The following is a 9569-nucleotide window of genomic DNA, read 5'->3' as shown; positions in this document are numbered from 1 at the left end:
CAGCGCGAAGGGGTTGGAGGCGGCCAAGACAAATACGCAGGTAACCGGGGAATCGCTCCCCCCACCGCACCCGATGTAGGAATGGTAGTCGTGGTGATCAACAATGTGGAGGTTGTAGGGACCGATCCTGTGTCCCCCTCCGTTGTAGGTAGGTTTCCCTCTGCCCCGCTCATGATCACATCAGATTCGGGACGATAGGAAAATTGAGAGTTCTAACAATATGTTGGATCCCCAAGCATCGAGAATAAATCCACGTTTTGAAGAAAAGCAAAATTTATTTCAAAGCTTTGGAAAGACACTCAAACACGTTCTTTGTTAGAACTGACTACAAACGGTTAGGGCAAACAAGATAAAGGGATTTGAACCAGGTACAGGACCAATGGGTACCTTTCCGGCTGGCGGGTGAAAGGAAACGGTTGCGCGCTCATTCCCTGAGAACCAAGCTATCTCCAGACATAATACAGGTGCAGTTCCCAGGCTCTAAAAGCAACAAGCTGGCAGTTAAGCGTACTCCCCCAATACATCCTCCAGTTGTTTGGCTTAGGCATTACAGCAGAGTAAAATACAGGCGCACAGGCAGGTGGGGGGGTTAGCAACTGTACAGAGATACAACTGTACAGAGATACAAATAATCTCCGGGGGGGGGGGGTTAGCAACTGTACAGAGATACAACTAACACAGAACACCATGGCAGCTCGCTGACATCAGGAAGCAATTTTTCTCCAGGCCAGTTTGACTGGGGATCCTGGAGTTTTTTCCCCATCTTCTGGGCATGGAAGAGGGGTGACTGGGAGTGCGGAGGGGGAGCTTTTTGTGAATTTCCTGCATTGTTCAGGGGGTTGGACTAGATGGCCCTGCAGGTACCTTTCAACTCATATGATTCTATGAATTACAACTGTTCTCCAGATATCAGTTCCCCAGGAAGAAGAGGCAACTTCAGAGAGTGGACTGTATGGCTTCACATCCTCACTGAGCCCTATCCCCTCCCCAAACCCCACTTTTCCCAGGCACAGCCTCCAGGAATTTCCCCAGCCTGAGTCGGCAATCCTAGGCAGCCCCTCTTGATCTGTCCCAAAGAGGGGCAATGAACTACCCTGTTTCCCCGAAAGTAAGACATCCCCCGAAAATAAGACCTACTTACAGTTTTGCCTCTCGCTGAAATATAAGACATCCCCCAAAAATAAGACCTCCCCAATAATAAGGCCTCCCCCGAACATAAGGCCTCCCCGATAATAAGGCCCCCCAAAGCTACCGTAACTCTGGACTCTGGGCCGTAGCGGCAGGCGCCGCTGCACAGCTCACTGTTGGCCGCCGCACAGCCGGAGCAGGCAGGAAGTGCGAGGTCTCTTTTAATCAGAGAGCCCGCGCCGCCGCCAGGACAAGCAGCCGCCTGCTGCTCGCTCTGCCCTGACGGAGTGTACTGTATTCTTCTTCATGGAAAAATAAGACATCCAGCTCACACATCTTTGTCTCGGCTGAGGAAGGAGGGCTCCAGAGCAAACTAATTTATGCAGCAACCAAATCGCTTGCTCACACCTTTAATTCCAGTAGCTCACAAAGTAGAATTTTTGCTCACAATGTGGGAGCATTGCCCACAACCCTTGCTCATCACTCACGCACTGGCACTGTCCCCCACTTGCTGGTACCCCTTGCACACACACCCACACACCCACACACACTCGCTGCCCTCCTGTGCCCACCTGCCACTTGTACGCTTGTCTCCCACTCACCACCACCCGTGGCATGCCTGCCCCTGCCTCCCTCTCACTGCCACTCCCTCACCTGCTGGCTGTCCCCCTACCCCACCTGTTGCACACCTCACTCAGTGCTGCTGCCCATGCCCCCGTGTCCATAGGTGGGGGTAGCAGCAGCAGGCCGAGCCGGAAAGAAGAAGAAGAGATTGGATTTATGCCCCGCCCTTCACTACCCAAAGGAGTCTCAGAGTGGTTTACTATCCCATTTGCCTTCCCCTCCCCACAACAGGCACCCTGTGAGGTAGGTGGGGCTGAGAGAGCTCCGACAGAAACTGCTCTTTTTCAAGGACAGCTCTTATCAGAACTATGGCTTGCCCAAGGTCATCCAGCAGGTGCAAGTGGAGGCGTGGGGAATCAAACCCGGTTTTCCCAGATTAGAGTCCACGCTCCTAAACACTGCACCAAACTGGGAGCTGTTGGTCCTCCCGGCAGCTGCCCCCTTTTCACAGGATGCCGATGCCAGCCCTTCCCTTGAGCCTGGGTCGCGCCACTCGTGCCAATCCAAGACAGAGAGCCAAAGAGAGCCCAGTCAAGTTCCAATGCACGTGTTGGCCAAAGGAAGTGCTTGGTGTTTTTTTTTAATGTTCGGATGACAGGTGCAGGAAACAGAACAACCCATTGAAGCCTCCCATTTAATAAAGCAGGAAAGCAGCCTGAGAACGCAAAGGATGGTTTCAGAACATCGCGCCGGACTTAGAAACCAGACACATGGCACAGCTCCCATTGCCAATCTTGAAAAGAGGCAGCCTTTTCAGATGTGCTTTTTCCCCACCCGCCCCCCTCTAAGCACCTGCCGCCCCCCTTCCCGGCTGGAACAGCAGCTCTCTCTCTGCCTTTTCGCCGAATGAGTTCAATGCGGAGCGATGCCGCTCAGTGAAACCGTCTAGCAATCCCCGTCTTTCACGGCCGTTAATACTTCCCTCTATTTCAGTGGTGGGAAAAGAGAGGAAAGGATTATTTATGAAGTCCGGGGGCACGAAAATGAGCCAAACCTGGTCTCCTTCCAAATGGAGTCAGAGGCCTACAGAATCCTGCTGGCTTGGCGGGAGGTGAAAACCCGGAAACGGAGGATTTTATTTCTGGATTTTCTCGCAATGAGAAAGTGCCTAGCACTTGTGCAGCGTGGGAGTTCTATTCCCACCACAAATTAAACGACTGGGCTGAACGGGGAGGTGAGAATGTATCCGATTCATGGTTCCTGTCGCAGATATGAGGGGTTGTATTTCAACGGTGGGCCTCCTTATGGAGAGAAATCTCACACTGAAGTATTTAAAAAAAACAACGTTACCAGGTCATAATATCACTAAGCTAACAAATGTAATTCACACTCAGAGAGCAACGTTGGGGTGCAGGTCAGCTGTCACTGGGATGCTGAAATAATGCTGGTGGGGGAACAGCCGTCTGAGACTAGCAATGCATGTGGAGAAGCATAGCCCACAGGGATCCCCAGTGGTGCACATTCTGGTTGGCATGGCATGGCTCAGCCCTGGGGAAATCTGAAACAGTGCTAGGAAGGGGCTGTGGCTCAGTGGTAGGACATCTGCTTGGCATGCGGAAGGTCCCAGGTTCAATCCTTGGCTTCTGCCGTTAAAAGGATCAAATCGCAACTGATGCAAAAAAAAACCCTGCCACAGTAAATACCACTGGTCCTGCTTTGCATTTACATGGCACTTTCTGCATCCTCTTCCCCATCCCCTCCTGTATATCTCTGACCAGTTTCTTCATACCCTCCGTTGCATCTGAGGAAGAGAGCTGCGTTTCTCGAAACACTGATGCTACAATGAAGTTTGTTAGTCTTAAAGGTGCTACTGGACTTTTTACTATTTTGCAGCAACAGACGAACATGGCTAACTCCTCTGGATCTGTGACCACTGATCTCGGTAGAGTAGAAAGCAGCTTCATGTGTTGTAAAATGGATAGTGTGCCTCTGGGAAACTGGGGTTCGAATCCCTCCTCTCGCGATCAAATTTGTTGGGTGGACTTAGACCAGTTTCTGTCCTTCAACCTAGGTTAGATCACAGAGTTGTTTATGGTTGCCAACCTCCAGGTGACAGATTGGAGATAGTTACGGCATCTAGGGCCCAAAGAGAGCTTATTTCAATACTTCTAGCGGCAGCATGTATAACTATAGCGGCTGTATGGAAAGCCAACTCTCCTCCCCGAATACAGACGTGGTATGACAAAATATGGGATCTATTTATTTTAGATAAGCTGACACAGGTCACTCAAGTTAGCATAACAAACACATCAAAGGCACATGGTAGATTTGTGGCGGTTTGGTTTAGGGTGCTTCAGTACATGTCAGAAAAGGAAATATTCCCTTCAAATGCCGCTTATGCTCCATGGATACGCTTCTAGGCGACTGTCAACCCACATCATAGGAGGTAGCACATTAGAACGATCGCCATTGGGGAAGCGGGCTCAGTTGTTTCTTTAAGTAGTTTGCAGGTTAGAGGATTACAAACATGGTTACCGTGTCAAGATTTAATGGGAGTCGGGAGTGTCGGTTTGGTCCACCACTTGCTGTAAAGAAGGCGGTTTCTGATTTGTATGTTTCTGTTGTTGTGCTTTGGTGCTTTATCAATAAAAGAAAAAACTTTAAAAAAGAATAGAAAAGAAAAAAGAAAGAAAAAGGTGAAAAAATGTGATTTTCAGGCCTGAGTGAGGCCTGCGATAGCTTCCTTTTAAAAAAGAAGTGACACCTTTTCCACTCCACAGAATATGAAACAGTGCGATCTGTCCCATCTTGGCACATCAAGGGCAGTGCATGGTTATGCTTCAGCAGAGCCCAACCTTCGGTGATTCACTGAAATGCCTCTCCAGCAGGGTTTAAATTATATACCCTGCAGCTAAGGTAAAGAGCTGAAGGTCTGTTATGCTAATTCCACCACACCCAACCAAACAAGCCCACAGAGGGTGCCACACCCATGTACCTTATGTCGAGAAAGACCACAGACTCCTTCAGGCTTAATTTCTTTTGAAAAAGAATAAGCCAAAGCATATCTTGAGAGGCACACCTCCAAAAAAACAAACAAACCTGGGCCCTAAAAATTGAACGTTCTTCTGTTCAACTTTTAAGTTGTAACTTGGATCCTGTCTCTCTGTGGTTTTAATTCCTCGGTGTGGCCATGTTTCCTATTGAATTGTTTAAGTATTTTACATATACCTCATTTTTAGTGTTCGATTTGAGTCCAGTCGCATCTTAGAAACCAACAAGAGTTTCAGGGTGTACGCTTTCAAGAGTCAAATCTCTCTCTTTGTCACAGACATTAGAACAGAAGTAAAGATCTGAATCCTTTTATCTTAGTTAGAAGTTGGGAGGGGTATTATAAAGAATGCTTGTAAAGGATACAAAAGCATGATGCATATTGTAATCGGCTTGATTGGAGCAGAGGGGAAATGCTTGGGGGCAGAAAATTAGCATCCATAGGGAAGTAAGGTGGCTGCGGTGGCTCAGGGGTTAATACACTGAACTGCAGACCTGAGTGCCGCATGACGGAGTGAGCTCCCGTCTCTGGTCCCAGTTCAAAAGCAAGAAATTGCAAGTAGATAAATAGGTACCACTTCAGTGGGAAGGTAACAGCTTTCCTTTGCACCTCTGCATCTAGTCATGCCAGCCACATGACCACAGAAATGTCTTCGGACAGTGCTGGCTCTTCGGCTTGGAAACGGAGATGCGCACCACACCCCTACTGGGGATTCGACTGGCTTTTGAGCAAGGGAAACCTTTACCTTTACCTTTTAGTGAAGTAAGACTCCTATGTCTCTGTTCAGCCCTGGGGGGGGAGGGTCCATTGTTCTGAACTTGTGAATTAACTCCAGTTCAGCAATCTCCTGTTGTAATTTCCCTTTGAAATGTCTTTGGGTGGTTTTTTTAAAATTTTTACAGTTTTTGGAATTTTACAAACTATCAGAATACAGTACTAAGTACCTATGATTCTAACACCATGAATAGTATGCCAGGGGACTAGTATTGCTTAGAAACCAATCACACTAATACCCCAAACATTCCACAACAAATACATTCATTAAAAATAATATACTGAATAATTTCTTATTGGATAAACAAAAAGCCAAGAATAGCCTTGAATACCACGTGCAGGCTGGCAAAGCAGGGAGGAATGGCATATCCAAACCTGTGTGTTTACTATGAGTCAATCCTGCTTTTAAAGATTATAAAAATGTTAAGAACAGAGAATCTGCTGGACTGGGTGGCGGTCCATGGCGAATACACGAGGCCCAAAAGTGTTCCTGAGATCATTTGAAATGTCTTTGTCTGAAGACCACCACTCTTAGGTCAGCAATGGAATAACTTGGAAGATTAAAAAGTTCCCACGCTGTTTTTCGAGGGTTGCCTTTTTAAAATGACAGATTTAAGTCCAGAACAAAGTTTGAGTCCGGTGGCACCTTTAAGACCAGCGGAGTTTTATTCATGGTATAAGCTTTCGTGTGCCAGCACACTTCCTCCAATAAGTCCAGTTATACTTTTGCACAGGGACTGACCTGTTAGTCAGAAGCAGGGAGCCAAAAGGCATTGTTGACATTTGCTGGCACATGTAAGACTGGAAGAGAAACAAAGGAATGAACCAGAAATGTTGTGTTTTAATGACTTGAATGTTTTCATGTTTTGATGTTCGCTGCCTCGGGGACCTAATCAGGGTGAAAATGTGGCGCAGAAATGTTTTCAATAAATAAATAATAAATTGACCTATCTGCCGAGGAGGCTTCCCTCCCACCCCCCTTGAGCACCAAATGTACAAATTTTCTCTGTTTCCACAAAATATGTGATCACAGCTTAACCCCTATCTCCCCTATCAACCACAATCTAAATCGGGGCCTCCATGCACCCGGTATTAAGTTCCAAGCAGGGAAGCCACAGAGAACCTATGACTGAAAATCCTCATGGAGGCTGCGTGGGGCTACTTGCCCTGGGCAAGACACTGTTGGTGCCCTGGCATCCCCTGCCTTCTGATGCCTTAGGGATGGCTGAATGAGGAAAGTGCTCAACCCATCTGGAATTGGTCAGCAAAAGAAAAATCCCAGAAGCCAAAGTGGTGACAAACATATTACAGAACATTGCACACAAGCTTGGGAGTTCCCCAGAACTCTTAAGGCCAGTTCACACATTACAAAGTCCATGTGCCCCCTTCATGTGTCTGCCCCAGTCCTGTTGACCAGATGTCCATTGGAATTTCCATGCTTGGAACTTAGTTCCTTTTGGGGTTGCCAACCTCCAGAGGGTGGCTGCAGTTCTCCTGGAATTACAACTGATCTCCAGGTGAGTCCCCCTGGATAAAATGGCTGCTTTGGAAGGTAGACTCAATGGCATTATGCACCACTGGAGTCCCTCCCCTCCCCAAACTCCACCCTCCCTGGGCTCCACCCCCCAAATCTCCAGGAATTTCCCAACCTAGAGTTGGCAGTCCTATAACCTAGTTGCATATGGTCCTGATTCAGACCAAGATCACAATGTACAGTAGGGTTGCCAGGTCCTTACCATGTTCTGATGGGGGGATTCAGTCTTCTTCCTGGAGTCTTCTGACATCATTGTGCAGGGCACATCGCATGGGGGATGCTCTAGCATTTGGGGGGAAACTCTATGGCATTTGGGGGAAAGTCTATGGCGAAACTCTATGGTTACCATAGAGTTCCACACACACCCCAAATGCTAGAGCTGCACAATGATGTCACCTTCAGGTAACATCATCACACTAGGCACATTGGGTGCAGATGGGGCTGCTCGAAGGTGGTGCTTGAGGGCAGGGCCTAGAGATGTAAAATTTCTGAAAATTTTGAAGCTCGGAAAAAAACTGAAATTTTCGGAAAAATTGAAAAAAATGCCACATTAGCATTTCTTTTGTCTTTTCTACTTGGCATGAAATTATCACAACTAGCATATTAAAAATATAGTGTATCCAAACAATTATTTCAAACAGAATACCCACCCACATGCAAAAACAAAACTGAAACCTTTTTCTTTTCTTGTGACAATAGCACCTCCTAAAGGAAGAAATGCATCTTGTTCTTGCATTGGAGAGTTCAATTTGTAACCTAGGATTTGCTTGTCCTCCGTGCACAGAAATTAGATCAATCTGATACCATACATATTTTTATGAAATGATTTGGAAAATATTTGAACACCTTGTCTTAAAATATTTTATTCATCATGTTAAAATAAAATGTTCCATAATCAATTTTTTTTCTTTTCTTTTTTTTTCAATTTTTCCAATTTTTCGGAAAAAAACAAAAAAGGCTTCAGGAAAAAAATGGGGGGAAAACGGGGTTTTTTTCAAATTTTTCCGGGTTTTTTCCGGGCCTTCACATCTCTAGCAGGGCCAGCTGGGTGGTGATAGATTGGGGCCCCTGAAAGCCAGGGAACCCCCGCCCCCATCGGGGGGTGGCAACCCTAATGTGCAGGGAGAGGGGGCCAAAGCCTTCTCTTCTACACCAGTTTCTGACCTGAAATAGCACTATTTGACCCACTGGGAAAGGCATAGGCGAGGGACTTAAAATGGCCACAGTTCTGCATTGACGGCTGCAATCCTGTGCATGCTTACTTAAGAGTAAGCCTGACTGGGATCAGTGGGACTCACTTTCAAGTAAACAGACACAGAAGGAATCTATCGGAGCCCAGCCTGAGGCACACATCTTGGAAGACTGCCCACTCTTCACAAGCCGGGTGGACCGTTGCCTAACTCCATCTGTTTCCATCTGTGCATCTTAAAAGCGCAGAAGTTGTGAGTCAAAGAAGGATGCGATAAATTTGCTGTCAAGAGAGCAATGTCTGGCCTAGCAGCGGAAGAGACGTCAGCTGTGAGCAAAGCTCACTCAGACAGATACTTGTTCAGGCTTTGGAAGCGCGTGAGTGGGGGGGGGGGCTTATATAAAGCAATCGCCCATTTACGAGGAACCAGACGACTTTTTGAATTGAGCCATGCCTGGGACTGGAGCTGGAGTGCGGGTCTGAGAGGTTCTGACCCTGCTCTTGTCCCCAGTATTGCATGAACATGAGAAGCAGCCCTATACTAAATCAGACACTTGGTCCGTCAACATTCAGTAGGGTCTACTCAGACTGGCAGCGGCTCTCCAGGGTCTCAGGCAGAGGCCTTTCACAGCTCCTCCTACCTGGTCCTTTTAATGGGAGTTCCCAGGGAGTCACCCTGGGGCCTTCTGCATGCCGAGCAGATGCTCCACCACTGAGCCACGGCTCCCCCCCCTACATCTACGGAGTTTTTCAGTGGCTTGTTTTCTCTGGCAGCACTGCAACCGTTTTGTAACGCTGTGAACCAGCCAGAACCACACCATTTCCAACAGTCAGGTTGCTCAGTTTTATATAAAAGAACACAGGAGGAGGTAAGGTTGGTTTTTTAAAAAAGAAGTGTTCATTACTTCTTTGCACCGATGGAGACAGCCATGGACACATTACGAAGTCCCACGTATCTATCTCCAGTCCTTTCAGTCAGAGATGCTTTCCAAGTCCCATGCTCAGAACCTAACTGACCGGGCTACCTGGCCCCAATTTGCAGTGGGACCACAGGAGGGGGGATTAAGCCTTCCCTGCACACCCTTTTCCTAAAGGAAATGGCCCTAGGGAGCTGTTGGGCAAACGTGCATATACTGATGGGCTACGTGTAACTTTCCCCCAATGGGGCACAGAGCAGTTCCCCTATGCCAGTGGTGGCGAACCTATGGCACGGGTGCCAGAGGTGGCACTCAGAGCCCTCTCTGTGGGCATGCGTGCCATCGCCCCAGCCAGGCCCAGACTATCATTAAAGTGTCAAATTCTCTGCCAAATAATTTTAAGGAAATGAAAGC

This window comes from Gekko japonicus, unplaced genomic scaffold, assembly GCF_001447785.1.
Source record: "Gekko japonicus isolate JY-2015 unplaced genomic scaffold, Gekko_japonicus_V1.1 scaffold240, whole genome shotgun sequence".
NCBI lineage: Eukaryota > Metazoa > Chordata > Lepidosauria > Squamata > Gekkonidae > Gekko > Gekko japonicus.
This window is presented reverse-complemented; position numbering follows the sequence as displayed.